Consider the following 20,259-nt stretch of genomic DNA (forward strand, 5'->3'; position numbering starts at 1 on the left):
TTACTGAGATCAAACCTACTCTGAAAGATTGCCCTCGGATATTGGTTAGAATCACGATTGGCTGCAATTAACAGAAAACCCAGACTAACAGTGGCTTGATTTCTCTCTCATGCGAAAGTCAGAAAGTGGATGACCCAGGGCTATAGACACACCACAATGTCAGAGACACGGTTCCTCTTATCTCACTGTTTGACCTTGCCTGACCTCCATTCCCAAGGACACCTCTTGGTCTAAAATGGCTGTTGCATCACCAGCCATCACAGCCACAATCCAAGCAGCAGGAAGGAGGAAAGAGGAGAGGGAGGACACACCCTTCACTTCATGGAAACTTCTCAGAAGTTATCCATAGCACCTCCATTTACATCCCATCAGCCAAAACTTAGGCATGTGCTCATATCTAGCTTCAAGGGAAGCTGGGAAATGTAGTCTTCTTTCCAAACAGTCCAGGAGGGGGGTGGGGACATTACTTACTACAAAAGGGGGACTAGATATTGGGAAATTATAGTCTCTGGTATACCTCAATTACCCTTTTCTTTTAAATTTCAAATTAGCAGTGTTTTCACCTATCTTCTTCCTTCCTGCCTATGCCAGAGGAAGGGATGCCCAACCTCCTTACCAAGGACCTGCCCCTTCCCAAGCTCGCGAAGTCCTGTGTTCCTCACAGAGTCCCCATCAGCATCTCCAATCCACCTCTCTCCCTGGCTCGTTTCCTGCTCCACACAAACACATAAATCCTGGATGAAACCTAACTTGAACCTGGTAGTATCTTGACTTTTCATCTTTCTCCTTTTACTGACACACTTCTCAAACAGGCATTAACACATGTTCTTCCCCATTTCATTATCACACACTCACCTCTTAAAGCCCTGCAGTTTGGCTCCTCCCACATATACCCCCTTCCATCTCAGGGGTTACCACTGACCTTTGCTCACCAGACCCAGGGGCCTTCTTTCAGTCTTCGTTTGCCCAGGCCTCTAAGGAGCAGTTGATGCTGTTAGCCACTCCCTCTTTGATTTGGGGAAACTAGGATATCCTTATTCTCTTCCAATCTCTCACTCCTGTACAGGTTTTTTCTCTTTCCTCCTTTTAAGGATAAGTAATTTTCCAATAACCAATTCCTACTGTCATTCAGGGATCTTGTTTCCTCATGGTTTTAGCACTCACACGTATGTAGATGTCTCTCCAGTCTCTTTCCAGACTTCTAATCCTATGTTTCCCCAGCTGGCTGCATACTCCCCTTGGGTATTTTTCCTGAACTGCAAACTCAGCAGTTTAAATGTTAAAAATTCATCATCCTCTCTCCAAATCCAGGTTCCTCTTTGAATTTCCCCACGTCCATCATCAGACTCAAATCCTCTGGGTTTCCTTGATTTCTCCCCATGTCATGGCCACGTTTCCAATCAGTCTGAGTCAGGCAGAATCCCCTGTCGCAGGGAGGATGACAGCTCCCAGTCTACCACCAGCCCCCAGTGGTCCTTTGACCCTTGAGTCTCACTGCCCACATTGCCAGGAATACTAATTGGTGTGTCAGATGCAGCCATATAGTGTCAGTACCCTCTTGATGAAGACATGTCTTTTATTCCCCTCTTGCTCCAGGCCATCTGCTTCTTGAGGGCAGAGACCCCACGATCCAAGAATTGAGTTCCGTGCTTCATGGGTATTCAGTAAACATTTGTTGATATGCCCAGTGATTGTGAAGCATTCTTAGGTCATGGTCTGTAGTGGCCACCACCTATGGAGCCCTGACCGAGCAAAGCTCTTAAACTGCGTAACCTCAGTGGATATTTGCAGAAACCCTAGGAAATAGGGATTATTACTCCTCTACTACAAGCAGGGAAACTGAGGCTCAGTGAGGTTAAATCAATCCCCCAAGCTCACGTGGCTAGCCAGTAGGAGAACAAGGGTGTCCAACCCAGACCGGCCTATCTCCAAAGCGCTGCTCTGCACATTTTCTTAACAAGTGAGCCTCTGATGCATAAACAGAGGCCCCTTCACAAAAGTATCCTTTGGTTTTCCTGCAGCCTGATGCACCCACTGTGAAATACTAGGGGGAGAGTCATGAGACTTACTTTTTTAACAAGCATACTTGCCGCTATAAATCAGGGTTGCCCAGCCTCAGCACTATTGACTTCTGTGCCATCTAATACTTTGACATGGGGGGCGGCAGGGCTGGCCTGTGTCGTGTAGGATGTTTAGAGCATCCCTGGCCTCTACCCACTAGATGCCGTTAGCAAGCCCCCCACCAAGCTGTGACAACCAAAAGGTCTCCAACATCGCCAAATGGTCCTTGACAAACAAAACTGCCTCACAGTTGAAAACCTCTGCACCAAAACTTTAAAATAACCTAATCTGAAGAAATTACAAAAGTGGTTTGGCACGGAATGTATATAGCACAAATAATAAGCTCTTTCCCCTCAAGAATGTTCAGTACATATTTCAAAGAAGTGGTTATTGCCCAAAATCGTTTTAGAACTTCTCTTTGGGAAGGGACTTCAGAGCCTAAAAAAATTATTCTGATAGTCTCCATGATGGCTAATCCCAAAGAACTGTTGCAAAACTATTTTGAGAATAAAATCATAAGGCTGATGCCTCTGGAAGGAGTGCTTTGAAGTGGGAAATCCTCTCTGGAACGTCTCAGCTTCGTCATGCTTCCCGTGCAGCCACCTTCTCCCTTCACCCCACCTACGCCACAGGTTATGCTTCATCACAGTTGGAGATGCTGGCAGTGACTGGGAGCTCCATGAGGGCAGAAACTGTGCCTGCCTTGCCTACTGCTATCACCCCAACTCCCAGCACAGAGCTCAGGCTGGGCAAGGCCCTCAGGGAATGTTAGCTGAGTGGAGGACTGAGTGAATGAATGAGTGAGTGACTCAGTGAGTGAATGAGTGAACGGTTGAGTAAATGGCTGAGTGAATAGATGACCGAATGAGTGAGTTAATGAATGAATGAGTGAATGAGGGAATGACTAAGTGAATGAGGGAATGGATGAATGAATGAATGAGTGGATGAATGAATGAGCGGTCGACTGAGTGAATGGCTGAAATCAGGCACTCAGTGATGACCTAATAAAATAATTGGTGCTTTCCAGAAAGACACATGTCAGTGATGAAAATCTGGACCTCGTGGGGAAAAAAGTATTTGGTGCAGGGGGACATTCCATAATCAAAATAAGATATCAGAGAATCACTGGACTCTACTCTCTGAAAATGCAAGAGTGGTCAAAATAGCTTAAATCAAACTCTTATTATCTCTTACCTAAGCCTCAGTTACTTTTTAACCCACGGATGGTAATAACAAAACAGCTTAAGATCTCACTGTGAGCCATGCATTGTTTGAAGTGCTTTGAGCTCCTGCTCACTTCACCCTGTTCACAGCCCCATGAGGCAGATCTTAGAACCCTCAACAATGAGAACTCTCAGTCAGAGGTTCAAATTTTTGCCAAAGTCGCACAGCAGGAAGTGTTCCCATTTTGTTTTATGAACATTCCTTTTTTCCCTCCAAAATGATGACACCTATTGGTATTCATTCATTCAGTCGTGACTCCCATCTACTTACTGGTTGTCATCACTACTATACAGTTTGGGACACAGATTAAAATCAAAGCTTCCTCACTGATGAACATAAGTAATAATTATTTATTATTCATTATTCATTAGTTCCTCTATTTGTGGACTAAATTATAAACAAACAAAGGTAAATGATATCTGAAAATACCTAACACAAATTGAATAACGTTTGAAGGATTTAAAAAATTATTTCCCAATTTACCTGCACTAACATGTTCTCAACACTCAAGAATAACTCTTCTGCTTCATTGGTCTTGCCCAGAAGCTTCAGAAATCTCACAATAAAGAACATTAATCGGCATTTGTCAGTGGCAGTAACCTCAAAAAGTCTGCATTCCAGCACTAGAATGGAAAGAAAAGTAAATAATCCTAAAGCATATTTGGAAAGGAACAAAGAGTGCTTACCACTTAATCTTGATACAAGTTAAATATTAGATACATTTTCTATATTTCTCTGTTTCTCTCTCAAAGGATCAGCACTTTGCTTTTATTAAGGTTTACATATATTACCAAGTATCTTAAACGACCACATGAAAAATAAGTCAAGGCCTTTAACTAATCCTCATATGTAAATTTTGAAAACCAGAGAGTCAAAAAAGAGTATTTCTCTAGCTCAATCCATATATTGTTGTCATTTGTATTTGGGAGTGATTTTCAGGCAAGAAATAAAAGGCGTTTAAATTTCTTATACAATTCTGCCCTCTGTTGCAACTGTCTTGAATTACTAGCTTTAGCAGAAAGAACAAAATGTTAAAAGAACAAAATAGGGAGCATACCTGTGTGTGTGTGTGTGTGTGTGTGTGTGTGTGTGCAGTTATACCTTATCATATACAAATGAAAATATACAGAATTTTTGAACTTGAAGACTCAATTAAACACATGGTACCACAAAGTCATCATTTTCAGAATTTCTCTTTCCAAACATTCCAGTATCTAAACTTCTACATTTGTCCATTTGTTACATTTCAAACTGTTGTGCCTAATGTGTCTGACACAAACATATTCTTATTCCTCATCTGTTCCTTTGGACAAACTGTAGGCAACCCAGACCTTGGCTACCCTCTTGCTTTCTTTCTGCCAACTTTTCTGTAGATCCCCATTCATGCACGGAATAAATGTTCAGTGAACACCAATGTGTCAGGCAGCATTCCAGGCTCTGAACACCAAGCACAGCAGACGAGGGCGCAGCCCTCAGCATCAGGGAGGCCGTCAGGAGCCTCTGAACCATAGCTATGGTACCTTGGGTTGGGGAGCAAAAACTAAACAGAGCCAGGGGAGAGAGAGCGCTGAGGGCCAGAGTCCAAGACATTTGTCTGCAGTGGCTGTCTGAGCAAAGGGGCCTGAGGTGGGTAAAAGAACTGAGGGGTGGAGCTAAGTGACGCGGGACCCTAAGAACCAGAAGTGGCTGCTCAGAACAGGCAGAAAAGGGCAGTATGGACACAAAGCTAAGGGACAGGATCCTGTCTAGAAGTGGGACTTTCACACATTCCAAGAGGGTTACTAAGTCCAGACTCGTGTCAAGAGCTCAGGTTGGGATGGATGGTGTTCATCACTAAGGGGCCGTTCAGCAACCACACCATGCCTGGTGTTGCTCCAGGCACTGGGGATACAGCAGTGAACACGAGAGGTAGAGCCCTGCTCTCAAGGAGCTTATATTCCAGCAGCTGGGAGGGTCGGAGGCAGGGGAGAGGGGAGCAGAGATAGACAATTAAAAAAAGAAACAAGACAAAGTCTGGTAGCAGTAAAAGCTACGCAAAGAATTAAAACATGTTAACATAACAGAGAATGACTAAGTACAACGTTAGATTGGGAGGTCACGCTGAGAGGGTGACACTGCAGTGAGATCTAAATAACCAGAAAGAACCAGTACTACAATGAGTGGGAAGAACATTCCTGGCAGCGGGAACAGTTGGTGCCAAGGCCCAAAGGCAGAATGTACTTGAAGGACAGAAAGAAGGCCAGGGTCTTACAAAACGATGCTACCCAGGCATGCAGGGGCCAGATTGTATACGGCATTGTAGGCTAAACTGAGGAGTTTAGATTTTAGTATAAGTGCAACAGCAGACCAGTGGAGTTGTCTTAATCTGCAAAGTGACATGATCTGGTTTACATTCTTAAAAACTCATCTTGGCTACTATGCAGACAATGGACTTTGTAGGAACAAAAATGAAAGTAGGAAGACCAGTTCGGAGGCTGTTACAACAGGCCAAGGGAGAGGGGATGGTGGCTAGGGCTCACTAGAGTGATGCTAGTGAAAAGCCGAGGTTAGTATGACACCTCTAACCTCTCCTCTTCAACATCATCCTGGGAGTCCTAGCTAGTGCAATAAGACAGGAAAAGGAAATTTAAAATATATATATATATATATATATATGGAAGGAAGAAATAAAACAGTCTTTCTTCACAAATGACATGATAGTTTATGTAGAAAATCCACAAAATTAAACAAAAAACCTCCTGGAAATAATAAGCATTTATAGCAAGGTTACAGGATACAAGATTAATATTCAAAAGCCAATTGTGGGACTTCCCTGGTGGTCCAGTGGTAAAGAATCCACCTTCCAATGCAGGGGACGTGGGTTCAATCCCTGGTCGGGGAACTAAGATCCCACATGCCGCGGGGCAACTAAGCCTGTGTGCCACAACTACTGAGCCCACATGCCTCAACTAGAGAGCCCACGTGCCACAACTACAGAGCCCACATGCTCTGGAGCCCGGGTGCTGCAACTAGAGAGAAGCCCGTGCACCACAACTAGAGAGAACCCATGCACCGCAAGGAAAGATCCCGCATGCTGCAACTAAGACCCAAGGCAGCCAAAAAAAAAAGGCCAATTGCTCTCCTATGTACCAGCAATGAACAATTGGAATTAGAGATTTAAAACATATTACTATTTATAATAGAACACCAAAAACGAAGTACTTAGGTATAAATCTAACAAAATATGTATATGATCTATATGCATAACACTACCAAAGTCTGATGAAAGATATCAAAGAAGATCTAAATAAACAGATATACCATGTTGATGGATTGGAATGCTCAGCACTGTTAAGATGCTTGACCTGTAGATTCAATGCAATCCCAATAAAAATCTTCTATAGATGTCCAAACAACCTTTGACAAAGCAGCAAAGACAATTCAATGGAGATAGTCTAATTAACAAATGGTGCTGGAATAATTGGACATCCATGTGTAAAAAAAATTAATCTAGACACAGACATTACACTTTCACCAAAAGATTACTCAAAATTGATAACAGACCTAAATATAAAATGAAATACTATAAAACTTTTAGAAGGAAATGCAGAAGAAAAGCTATGTGACCTTGGATTTGGTGATGAGTTATTAAATACAATACCAAAAGCACAATTCATGAAAAAATATTGTTAGACTTTATTAAAATTTAAAACTTCTGCTCTGTGAAAGTCACTATTAAGAGAATGAAAAGACAAGCCACGATTGGGAGAAAATATTTGTAAAATATATATCTGATAAAGGATTTCTATCCAAAATACACAAAGAACTCTTAAAACTCAACAATAAGATATGTAAAGATGCTCAACATTATTTGCCATTAGGAAATTGCAAATTAAAACAACAATAAGATATCACACACCTATTAGAATGGCTAAAATCAAAAAAGTTGACAATACCAAATGCTAGCGAGGATACAGAACAACAGAAACTCTCATTCATTGCTCGTGGGAATACAAAATGGTATAGTCCCTTCAGAAGATGATTTGGCAGTTTCTTATAAAGCTAAACATAGTCTTACCACACAATCCAGCAATCATGTTCCTAGGTATTTACTCAACTGATTAATAAACTTGGCACGCAGATGTTTATAGCAAACGTTTGTCCTTCAATAGGTGAATAGGTAAACTGTGGTACATTCGTACCCTGGAATATTATTCAGCATTAAAAAGAAATGAGGTGTTGGGATTTCCCTGGTGGTGCAGTGGTTGAGAATCCGCCTGCCAATGCAGGGGACATGGGTTTGATCCCTGGTCCAGGAAGATCCCACATGCCGCAGAGCCACTAAGCCCGTGTGCCACAGCTACTGAGCCTGCGCTCTAGAGCCCGCAAGCCACAACTACTGAGCCCATATGCCACAACTACTGAGCCTGTGCTCTAGAGCCCGTGCTCTAGAGCCCGTGAACCACAGCTACTGAGCCTGTGTGTCACAACTACTGAAGCCTGCATGCCTAGAGCCCGTGCTCCACAACAAGAGAAGCCACCGCAATGAGACACCCGCGCACCGCAACGAAGAGTAGTCCCCGCTTGCCACAACTAGAGAAAGCCCGCGCGCAGCAACAAAGACCCAACGCAGCCATAAGTAAATAAATAAATAAATAAAAACATTTCTACTACTAAAAAAAAAAGAAAGAAAGAAATGAGGTGTCAAGCCATGAAAAGACATGGAGGAATCTTAAATGCATATTCTAATCACAACTGTGTATAACATCCCTGGCAGCTTAAAGAAAGGCAGTGATGGTGGAGGTGGACACGTTTGAGAAACATTTAGGAAGTAAAAAATGCCAGGACTCAGTGATGAAACGTATGTGGGGAGGGGATAAAGGAGAGAAAAGTGTCAAGGATTACTCCAAGGTGGTAAATTGAGAGACAGTCCCTGGAACAGACCCTGTTTTGGAGGGATGTTCATGAGTTCAGTTTTAGATGTGTTGGGTTTGAGGAGCTTTGAAGACATCACCCAAGTGGAGAGTTAAGTAGGACGTTGGGTATGTGAATCTGGGGCTCAGACGATAAGCATGGCTGGGGAAGTAAATGTGCGAGTCACATACACATGAACAATCACTAAAGCCATAGACACAGGTAATATTCTTACAGTGGAATTAATGAATGAGAGAAGAGCCTTAAGGAATTCTAACACTTAGAAGCCAGATAGAAGAGGAGGAACTAAAAAAGAGACAGAAAAGCTACAGCCAGAGAGATGGAAGATGAACCATGGGAGTATATACCAGTAAAACGGAGACCAGAATGTTTACAAGAGGAGGGCCAGGTCAAAAAATCCATTGATGTTAAGAAGTGAAGTCAGACAAGGACTGAAAATGTTCTTTGGATGACCTGTTCATGATCTTGCCTATTTTTATTGAAGTATTCATCATTTTCTTATTGATTTTAAGAGCATTTTTACCTATTAGAAATATTGCTATTAATCCTTTGCCTGTTGTGTGTATTACAAATATTTTTCCCAGTTATCTCTTGCCTTGTAGTTGTGTTTCTGATTTTCTCAGAGTTGATTTGTGTTGTTTTGTTTTACATATGGGAACTTCATGTGTTTATTTAGACAGATTTATCAATTATCTTCTCTTTCATGATTTACTCTTTTGCTTTCTTGCTTAGACTCATCCATATTTTCTTATAGTTTTCTTTATATAGAATTTCACTTTCTTATATTTAACTCTAATCCTCCTGGAATTTATTTTGGTGCAATGTTTCAGGTAACTTAACTATTTTTACCAAATAGTGTATCATATCACAGCACTACTTATTCCATAATCCATCTAATTTGAAAAGCTTCTATCTTTTACTAATTTCTTATATCTGCACCTGAGTCTGTCTGAGCATTCTATTTTGTTCAACTGAGCTATTTTTGCTGCCAGTAGCATTTTTAAAATTATTATTATTGCTTCATAATATGTTTAAATAACTTGAAATTCAAATTGCCCTCATTATTTTAAACTCTTACTCTCGTATATTTTTTCTCCAAGAATTTTGAAATCATTTTGAAAATTTAGAAATGTTTTCATCCCATTGGGGTTTCAGTTAGAATTGTCTTACATCTATAAACCAATTGGGGAAGAACTGACAGCTTTATAACATTGAGGTGCCCCATCCTAGAATATGGTATGTCTCCCTACACACTGAAATCTTATTTTCTGTAATTCTGAAGCTTTTTTTTATAAGAATAAAGATTGTGCACATTTCTTATTAAATTTATTCTTAGATATTTCATATTTTCTGTGGCCATAGCAAATTGTGCCTTTTATTCTTTTAATTTTTCTGTAGAGCTATTTTGTCCCATTTACCCAAAATATCTGAAGGTATCAAGGGCAAAGATTCATACATTAATCATGAAAAGCTGGTGTTTTCCCATGTACTACAACCTTCTGACAAGATCCTGGAATGTAATGCATTTATCCTTTGCCCTAATAGGAAAGCCTGCCCCTTAAAAACAAGATGATTCTCCTCACCCCACCCCATCCACCACCTGGAGGGCAGCCAGCCAGACATCTGTCAAGATGGAGCCAGGCTGGGACTCATCCTTCTGCCACATCTTCTTCTCACCTTTGACACTGTCCCCAAAAATGCAACTGCAGCCAGAAATGGGTTTTCTTCACTTTGATGTGACCCAGGGCTCCAGCCAAAATCAAAAGTATCATGTCGAAGAGAACCTATAAAAACGGACCTGACCATAAAATTTGACTTCTTGACTCAAAGACCTCTCTACTGGCCTATCAATCAGAGATGCAGCTTCCCCAGCCGGCGCTGCTGGGTAGGGTGGGTGGCGGGGCGGAGGGGGTTCAGGAAGCATCAAAGGAGAAGCGAGCCCCAAACTCAGAACTGCGCATCGTTCCATCAAGCGAAGAAATTAGGTGTCTTGTTCTTGTTGCAGCCACTAGAGGGAGCCAAACCACACAGTCGGGAGGGAGAACTGAGAACAGGGCATACAGAGCAACAGCCTGGTGGACCAGGAGAGATGTCAGACTGTCTTCCACCCGCAGTCAAACTAATGCCACTGGGCACTCTTAGAAACTCTCACTTTTAAAGGAACCTACCAGAAGCAGGTAGGGGTCAAAAGTATAAGAGCTTATTTACCTTTCAGAACAGAATGCGGATAAGGAAGAAGCAGCCTCAAGAAGAGAATTCTTAATCATCTCCCGCACGGGGAGGGAGGCTAGGCACGGTGGTTGGAAGGATGCTCTGAGGTCCCCATGAATCGGGGCTTTCTTGCTACTTAAAGGAAGGGTGCCTACGTGGAAAGCTCCTCTCCACCCAGCAGCAGGATCTGGCCCTTCCTTCCTCAGGTCACTTCTCCCCGCTGGTGGATCTGGGGAAAGGAATTTCTGTCCTACATCCACTCCCCAGCTGGGCCAGTCCTGCTTCTCAGGCGTGGCTGGCTCTACCTGTGCTCTTGGCCCTAAACTCCTGCCCCCACCAGGGCGCCTCGCCCCACCTGGGCTTGTGCTTCCAGAAGGCAGTGGCTTCCCGGGGCCGCTTGCTGTCCCCTCTGACCCCCACTGCCCTGACTGTGGAACACGATGGCTTCTCCCTCCTGCCCCCAAACGTTTGTAACAGACTTGCTAAAAATGTAGGGGCATCAGAGCAGAGTTTCAAAATGGCACAGAGAAGAAAATCATTTAAAATGGAATATTAGACACTCAATGAAATGCATTTAATTGATATCCATCCTCACTTTGGGAATTTCTAACTCCCTAGTCTCCTGGTTTTCCTCCTCTCTCTGTATCCCCTCTTTCTCTTCTCCTCGCTGCGTCCTTCTCCTCTGCTCACCCCTCGGAGTTTTGTCCTAGGCCCACCCCCCTTCTTCCTGTCCCTGGATGCCCTCATCCCCTCTCCTGGCTTCAGTGCCCACAATATGCATGTATCCCTGGCCCAGCTGTCTTTCTCTGAGCCCAGAGAGTATCTCTTCCCAACATTCTTCCATCACTTCAAACTCAACACAGCTTCTGTCCCCTGAAGCTGGTCCTTTGGGAGTGTTTCCTGTTTCGGCTGATGGCCAGTCGTTCCAGTCAGAACCATGGGAGTCATCTTTGACTCCTCCATCTCCTGTACCCACCTCATGATCAAGTCCTGTGGATTCTACTTCCCAACCTTCCCCTGCGTCTCCATTGCCTCCCCCTTGTCGGAGCCAACATCGCCTCTCACCTGGGTCATCACCGCTATCAGCTGTCTGGCAAGACATGCTCGTCCCTTTTTTATTTCATTCTTCACACCGCACCCAGAGCGAACTTTCAAAACCAAACCTGGCACCATCTTGCTTAAATCCCCGATGGCTTCCCACTGCTCTTCAGATCAGAGCCAGGTCCTTAGCCTGACCCTCCATACTTGGGTGCCTGCCTGCCTCTGCAGCCCCGGGACTCCCTTCATGCCCACCTCTCATGTGCCCATACTGGACTTGTTCAGCCCTTCACGCTCCCCACTCTTCCTCCCGACTCTGGGTGGCTGTTCCCTCTGCCCTTTGTCCAACTAGCTCTCACTCATCCTCCAAGTCTCAGACGAAATGTCACTGCTTCGGGGTGACGTCCACTGTCCCTGAGGCCAGGTCACACCTCCCCGCTCTAGGCTCTGTGCCTCCACTGTGTAGCACTCCCCTCAGGCCGAATTGCTCCACAGTGTCTATCTTTCACACGCCAGCAAAAGCTCCATTAAGGCAGGAACCACGTCTGTCGTATCCATCGCTGTATCCCTGGCATCTAGCATCGTGCTTGGCATAACCTAGGCACTCAGCAAATACTGTTGAATTAAGTTGGAGGAGTGGCAGCGTTTGCCCAGACCTTTCAATAAAGAGGGCAGCTCTCCTGAAATCACAGACTATAAAACAGGATTTCTCGAAAACCTCTTTGAAAGAATATTCCAGCTGCACCCAGGAAGGCAGATTGACTCCAGGTTGCGTGCAGCTGCATAACCATGGCAGAAAAACAAATGTGTGAGGAGGCCCAGGCAGCCAATTAGACCTCCTGTCGTTATTATACGGGATTCCTGCTATAATTAAACCTTGTTCTGATGAATCTAATGCATCTTCTATTGCTTAGGTGATGATACTTGGCCTTGTGACTTGTACTTTTAGCAACCCCAAAAGGAAAAAAAAGGAACCTACACAGTCCTGGAGGGACTTCAAGGATCCCCCGCACCCCCAAACCCCACACATACACATGGCCATGGGCTGACTGTGCCAACCCGGTGGGAGGTAAGACCCAAAGATGGACACAACTACCACACGCAGTGACGTAATGACAGCTTCGCTTCATGAAGATTGACCAGATAGGGGAAATGAGGACCAGGTAGAGATGAGAGAATGGACATGAGAGGCTCTGTGGAAGTAAGCTTTATGAAGATTGACCACAGAGGGGAAATGAGGACCAGGTAGAGATGAGAGAATGGACATGAGAGGCTCTACGGAAGGAAGCTTTATGAAGATTGACCAGAGAGGGGAAATGAGGACCAGGTAGAGATGAGAGAATGGACATGAGAGGCTCTACGGAAGGAAGCTTTATGAAGATTGACCAGAGAGAGTAAATGAGGACCAGGTAGAGATGACAGAATGGACATGAGCGGCTCTGTGGAAGTAAGCTTTATGAAGATTGACCAGAGAGAGGAAATGAGGACCAGGTAGAGATGACAGAATGGACATGAGCGGCTCTGTGGAAGTAAGCTTTATGAAGATTGACCAGAGAGAGGAAATGAGGACCAGGTAGAGATGACAGAATGGACATGAGAGGCTCTACGGAAGGAAGCTTTATGAAGATTGACCAGGGAGGGGAAATGAGGACCAGGTAGAGATGACAGAATGGACATGAGAGGTTCTATGGAAGGAAGCTTTATGAAGATTGACCAGAGAGGGGAAATGAGGACCAGGTAGAGATGAGAGAATGGACATGAGAGGCTCTACGGAAGTAAAATCTAAGGACTTGGCCTTGATCGGACATGAAGGGTGAGGAAGATGGAAGGTGTCAAAGGCAGTGATGGAGGCCAGGACTCCCTGCTGAGCAGGCCCTGGGGGCCGGGGTAACACAGGAGACTAACCAGCAGCATCTTAGGTGACTGTACAGACAACAACATGCTTGCAGAATCACCAGAAGGGCCCTGTGGATGGCTCCAGCCTAGTTCAAAGGGACACATTCTGAACTAGGTCCATTTACATCTTGAAAATCCTCACACATTGAAATGTTAGGCGATTCCCTCTCACTTTCAACCCAGCCCCTGGCCCCTTCCATCACCATGACAACCATGTGATGACAAGCTACTAATAGTATTATTGCTTGATCAACGTGTAGCATTATCAATTAGAAGCATTATCAGGAAGGACTTCTACCCCACCTTGGAGAGCTGATCTTCCCCTGGCTAGCGTCCAGCTTCCTATGACACACAGAACTTCCCTACCTTGTCTCTCACCTCCTATCTCCTTCCCCCACCCTACGTCCCTAAGCACTGACACATTTCCTTATGGACCCTGGCTTTATTCAACACGCTGGTATCCCTATGAGTATCACTTGGGTCCTTCCACATGGAGGATGAGTGGATCAGACAAATTGCAAAATTACATAAATCGTACATGGTCATAAGAATAAAGGTAAAGCCTAGATGTCTCAGGACAAAAAGGGATGGAGGTATGGTGTCACCCAAATCCATTCTCAACTATCTGAGACATCTTGGGCAACTTACCTCACTTCTCTAAGACTCAGTCCCCTTAATTTCAATAAAAATATTAATAGTATTAGAGAGGTCTTATGAGAATTAAAATAATACGTATAAAGTACTTAACTTAGAGCCTGGCATATGACAAATGCTCAAAATCTGTTTATGATCACTAAATGATAAACCCCATATGGGGTGTTTTTAGAGCAGGGATTCGTTTCTGAACTAGTTTTGAACTAGTTTGCCTAGTTCGTTGCTATGTCAGCACTGCCCAGTGAGTCCATGTCCCGGGGGAGGTGCACAGTTACTATCTGTTGAAAGAATGAATGAAGGTTACTACTGTTTAATAAGCAAGGAAATAAAGGATGGGGGTGCGGCAAGGGGGGTACTATGGAGCGCAAAGAGCAGAAAATTAACCAAAGTGTTGTCTAAACCCAAGCCGATAGGCAGAAGGTCGAAGAAGAACTGTCCCAATGTGGGTTGAGGCCATCCTTGAAAGTAATTGCATGTTCCCAGCACTGAGTGACAGAGGGAGTTAGTGGCAGCCTCAGTAGAGGGAATATAGAATGAAGGGCAAGCTTGGGACGGGTGGATCTGAAATCATTTAGGTTTTGCATCTATTTAATTTGAAGTGGTTACTCAGGAAAGACGTTGATCAAGCAATAATACTATTAGTAGCTCTCGAGAAGTGGGGCATGGGCCCTGATACTCTGAAAGGAGGTCAAGGCTGCAAACACGGATCAAGAAGGAAGATGTCAGGGGTGTGGTTGAAGCCATGAGAAAGGAGAGAGAAAGAACACTACTGACGCTTGAGAAGCAGCCACTGCAAGACGGCAAAGAGGAGCCGCTTCAAATTTAATGCTAACACAGCCTGTCTTCAGAAATTGTTGGTTTAAGTGGTGGGAAGGAGGACTCCGAGGTCTGGTGGGTTGATCAGAATGATGTGTGGAAACGGAACAGTAACCCTGGGCCACTCTATATGCCAGCAGAATGGACTGCTGAGACATCGCCACTCACTGTACCTGAGAGCGTACAGTCTCTTCCTCATCTTCTGGTACTGATGTGCTTTGATCTTGGCCACCGTGAGCAAACAGGCCTCGGCAGCATCCTATCCAGCTTCTGACAATACACTCCAGTAGTGGATGAGGTGCAGCCTTGTCCAGAAGCTCGGGCTTTGGGTCTTTGATATAAAGTCTCTGATACTTGTAACACAATGTATTAATGGAAGTCGCTGTAGTATTTCATGCCTTGAAGGCAGCTATTCTATTTACCACACCCCATTAGCCTCTTCATAAACTTCTGCACTATTATGACTTTAGTAGGTCACCAGATAAATGCGAGCCTGTCACTCTTCAGCGGTCGAAGCCAATGCCCCTCCTCTGGCCAGGAGGCCCCTCCTCGGGTCAGGGTCCCTGAATCTGCCAGGCCGAGCCAGCCCCTCCCCCTTCCGAGCTTACCCAGGTCTGTGCCGTTGCTCCAGTGAAGCATTTACCACCATGGACAGCAGTTCTCTGGCTCCACACCTTCCTTACCAGATGGAAAGCACCTAAGGCTTGGGGCCATGGCTCATTCACTCCTGCAACCCCAGGGCCTGGAACAGCGTGGGAGACAGAGAGGGTCCGTGAGAGATGTTTGCTGAATGAATGCACAGGAGGACAAGAAAGAAGGGGAAGGGAGGGAAGGGAGAGGGGTGGAGGGGAAGAAAAGGAAAGAAGGAAGGGAAGGAGCTCGGAGGGTCTAGCAGGAGAACATGGCCACTCCTGTAACCTCACTCAACTAGTCCTCCTCTCCCCCGAATGCCTCTTATCTTTGAGAGGAATCCAGTGGGAGTCGGGAAAGGAAAAGAACGCTCTGCAGAGCCAGATGATCAAATGGAGTAGGCCCAGGGATCCATCGGCCACAGAAGTTGATGTCAAGTGATGAATGAATCCGAATGAATGAACCGGTGTCGAATGAATATATGAATGGATGTGTCTTGCTCAAGGGAACCGTGGATACCTCAATGCAGCGCTTAGCAAAAGGAAAAGCGAAATCTGCCGAACACGATATAAAAACGAGACTTACCTAGGACTTGAGAGAAAGCTGCACAAATCCTCCCAGCAGCCGCTCATCTTCATGTGCCAAGGCAGCTCTTGGTACACTCTCCAGAAAGCCGTTTGCCTTTGGAAGTATTTGACCAAGATTCGGTGGAAATGTGCTTTCTTGTGATTCGCTGGGTTCTGAAAGGCATATGGACCGCTCTCTCTGGCGGGAGTGATTACACCTATTTAAAAATCAGTTACAGTTACTTTGCAGTTACAGCAGAAATTAACACAACATTGTAAATCAACTACACTCCAATAAAAATTTTTTTTAATTAAAAAAATTTTTTTAATAAAATAAAAATCAGTTACAGTAGAACACATCTGACTTTTTAGCCTATGAAGACACTATAGCAAACAGATAACAGCTCAGTGGCCATAATTAGAGACAACAAAAGTCAAGGTAGCTGGAAAAAAACCTGAAATATTAAAAATGTATCCTCTTATAAGGCAGTCAGAATTCATCAAAGAATTAGTTACAGCTATGATCACTGACCTAGATTCTGAGAAACTTTGTGAGCATGTTGACTTTTCATGTTGTCTGTCCCCTCCCCCAAGGAAATACTTGTAACCTACCTTTCAGTTTTAAATATACACCATGGTTACTGCTTAAATAAGCACTTTGAAATATTTGAGGGCATGCATTTTGGAGAAGTTAATCTGCTGCCTGCATCTCATATAGGGCAAGGGGTAGCCAAGCAAATTGAAAGCAAATTGGATGTTGGAGCCAAGATTACTATACTGCGTTTCCAAAGAGAAATGGTTCCAGTAGATCATAATACCCAGAAACAAGCTTCTCTAAAACAAAAGCGTTTTGTTTAATTCAGTCTTGGTGACATATATTCTTGAAAACTGAAATAGAAGTATTTTTGATTTCCTGCTTGACACTTTTTCTTGCAAGACAAATGGGATGCACAGCTGGATGACACGCCGAGCCCAGCTCTTCAGAAGAAATATAACAAAAAGGGAACCCGTTGTTCAAATTACCATTCTGCATTTCCGCTGAAATGAATTTTAGGTCATCTACCCACTTGGAGAGGCGCCGTGCTAGCTGGTCTAAAATGTGCAGATTTGCCCAGATGGCATGTGTGGTGCTTAAAAGACAACTCTCCTCCCCCAATGGGTGTGGCAAAGGCATTTTGCGGGTAGTAAATTGGTAAAGTGGGTGGGGAATGAGAGAAAAAGAGAACTGGGACAAATATTACCCTGACTCCAAGATTTGGAGTGTTAAACACAATGCTTAAAGTATACAAAAACATTTTCGTATCAAACACTGCATTTAATGTTATCTTTTTACAACATAACCTCTTGAGGAGGATATGGAAACCCCTGTGCTGGTTAATTTTACATGTTCACTGACTGCGCTAAGGGGGGCCCAGAGAGCTGGCAAAACTTCACCTCTGGGTGTGTCTGTGACGGTGTTTCTGGAAGAGATAAGCACTTAAATTGGTAGACTGAATAAAAAAGATTGCCAGCCCTCACCAAAGCAAGTGGGATGAGGGCCTGAATAGAAAAAAAAGCAGAGGACAGGCGAATTTACTCTCTGCTTGAGCTGGAAGAACATCTATCTTCTTCTGCATTCAGACATCAGCACTCTTGGTTCTCGGACCTTCATTCTTGGACTGGGACTTATACCACTGGCTCCCCTGGTTCTCAGGCCTTTGGACTTGGACTATAGCTGTATACACCGTGGGCTTTGTTGGGCCTCCAGCTTGCAGACAGCAGATCATAGGACTCCTCAGCCTCCATAACTGCATGAGCCAAACCCTCATAATAAATCTCTTTCTATAAATCTGTGTATCTATATATTGTCAACAACAAACTGGCACTTGCCATTAGCACTTGCCATCTACCTCTACAAGGATTCAATCATGTGCCGCTGCAGCTGCTGATTTTCAACACCCCCTGAAAGGAGTTCAGGGTGCAGATCAGGAATGAGGTCCTCTGTGCTCTGGAAAAAACTGGCGGAACAGGTCTTCAGATAGTCAGATATTTTCAGGAGATTTTATGAGCCCAATTCTTGCATCTCCTTGTATCTAGAAAAGCACTAAAATCCTTCTTGGTGACGTCTGCTCCGCGTGACTAGCAGTAACCTTCACAAGACTAGGAGAAACCTTCTGAAAAAAATATGTGCTTGATTACATATACTTCCCCTTCACCAAAATCACATTTATACTGACCTCCCCCCCTACCTCTTCAGAGCAGTTTCTCAGAGTTATCTGAAATGCTGTCTCCTGGGCCATAGTCCTCATTTTGCCCCAAATAAAACCTAACTTGCAACTCTTATGTTGTGCAGTTTTTTTAAGTCGACAGTTTTATGGCGACCACGAAAGGACCCAGAGTGGACTTCTCTCCTTTGCCTGAACTCTGCAAGGGACCAGAGCCTTGGTACCAGCAGAGGCCCCTTGCACCCAACCGCCTTCTTGGAGAGTCCAGACGAATTTGGGTGAGTCTCTCCTGGTTCTCGGATCTCCCGTATCGGTTGATGATCCGGAGTTGTAGTTGGCGGTGTATAGCAGGTACCTGCCCCTCCCCGTTGAAAGATACTGGCGGGGAGGGCGAGGGCTAGTTGAAAGATTCCAGGGAATACCCACCCAGGTGAAAGATACTGGGTCGGGGGGGCACTGGTTGAAAGATGCCAGGGTTTGCCAGTTGTAGGAGACTGAGTGGTCTGTGCTGAGTGGTTAGGTAAGAGGCTGATTTGATGCTTTTCCTCAAATTGGCTGCCTTAATAGAATTTGTCAGGATAAAAGTGAAGATATTACATGAGAGCTTTGCTCTGAAGAAAAGGAACAAGGTTCCTCCCAGCCGGTTACTGCTTTCTCAGGCGACTGAGAAATTTATGGGAGTGGTGGACGCAGAGTCCTCATACCGTGCAGTGGTCCCATAGGGAAGGCCACTCATTAATTAAAACACTTGTTCGTCGGGGGGGATTGCAGGATAAGGATTCGCCATTCCGGCCATCATCAAAAAATCTACCAACAATAAATGCTGGAGAGGGTGTGGAGAAAAGGGAACCCTCTTGCACTGTTGGTGGGAATGTAAACTGATACAGCCACTATGGAGAACAGTATGGAGGTTCCTTAAAAAACTAAAAATAGAACTACCATATGACCCAGCAATCCGACTACTGGGCATATACCCTGAGAAAACCATAATTCAAAAAGTGTCATGTACCACAAGGTTCGCTGCAGCTCTACTTACAATAGCCAGGACATGGAAGCAACCTAAGTGTCCATCGACAGATGAATGGATAAAGAAGATGTGGCACATATATACAATGGAATGTTACTCAGCCATAAAAGGAAACGAAACTGAGTTATTTGTAGTGAGGTGGATGGACATAGAGGCTGTCATACAGAGTGAAGTAAGTCAGAAAGAGAAAAGCAAATACCGTATACTAACACATATATATGGAATCTAAAAAAAAAAAAAAAAAACTGGTTCTGAAGAACCTAGGGGCAGGGCAGGAATAAAGACGCAGACGTAGAGAATGGACTTGAGGACACGGGGAGGGGGAAGGGTAAGCTGGGACAAAGTGAGAGAGTGGCATGGACATATATACATATATACATATCTATATGGACATATAGATAGCTAGTGGGAAGCAGCCGCATAGCACAGGGAGATCAGCTCGGCGCTTTGTGACCACCTAGAGGGGTGGGATAGGGAGGGTGGGAGGGAGACGCAAGAGGGAGGAGATATGGGGATATATGTATATGTACAGCTGATTCACTTTGTTATAAAGCAGAAACTAACACACCATTGTAAAGCAACTATACTCCAATAAAGATGTTAAAAAAAAAAAAAAAGAATTGGCCATTCAGCGATCCGAGCACCCACGGTGGTCTTAGACTATAAAAGGGAGAAACCGAGACACGAAAGAGGGCTGAAACGACTCTAGGGTGGTGCCTACAGGAGTTAAGCTCACAAGCAGCACACTGGCCACCACACACCTTCATTAGTAAATTTTATCCCTGACAAATTCGACTTTAAAATGGGAAATAGAGCTTCTCAAACACAGAAACAAGGAGCGTCAGAAAGCCAGGCTCTGACTAACACCTCAGCCAGGTTTATACTTGCAAGTACCTACTTAATCGGAGAAATTATACTAAAGGAGATCTCAATCTAAAATGGCCAAATAGGGCTTCCCTGGTGGCGCAGTGGTTAAGAATCCGCCTGCCAATGCAGGGGACACGGGTTCAATCCCTGG

At 44.3% G+C, this 20,259-nt stretch overlaps 1 pseudogene; it reads right to left on the bottom strand.

Annotated features, from left to right (window-relative positions):
• The window catches only part of LOC137775387 (putative tetratricopeptide repeat protein 41), a 78,098-nt pseudogene that overhangs the window by 29,425 nt on the left and 28,414 nt on the right, over window positions 1-20,259 (bottom strand).

Source organism: Eschrichtius robustus, chromosome 13 (genome assembly GCF_028021215.1).
Source record: "Eschrichtius robustus isolate mEscRob2 chromosome 13, mEscRob2.pri, whole genome shotgun sequence".
NCBI lineage: Eukaryota > Metazoa > Chordata > Mammalia > Artiodactyla > Eschrichtiidae > Eschrichtius > Eschrichtius robustus.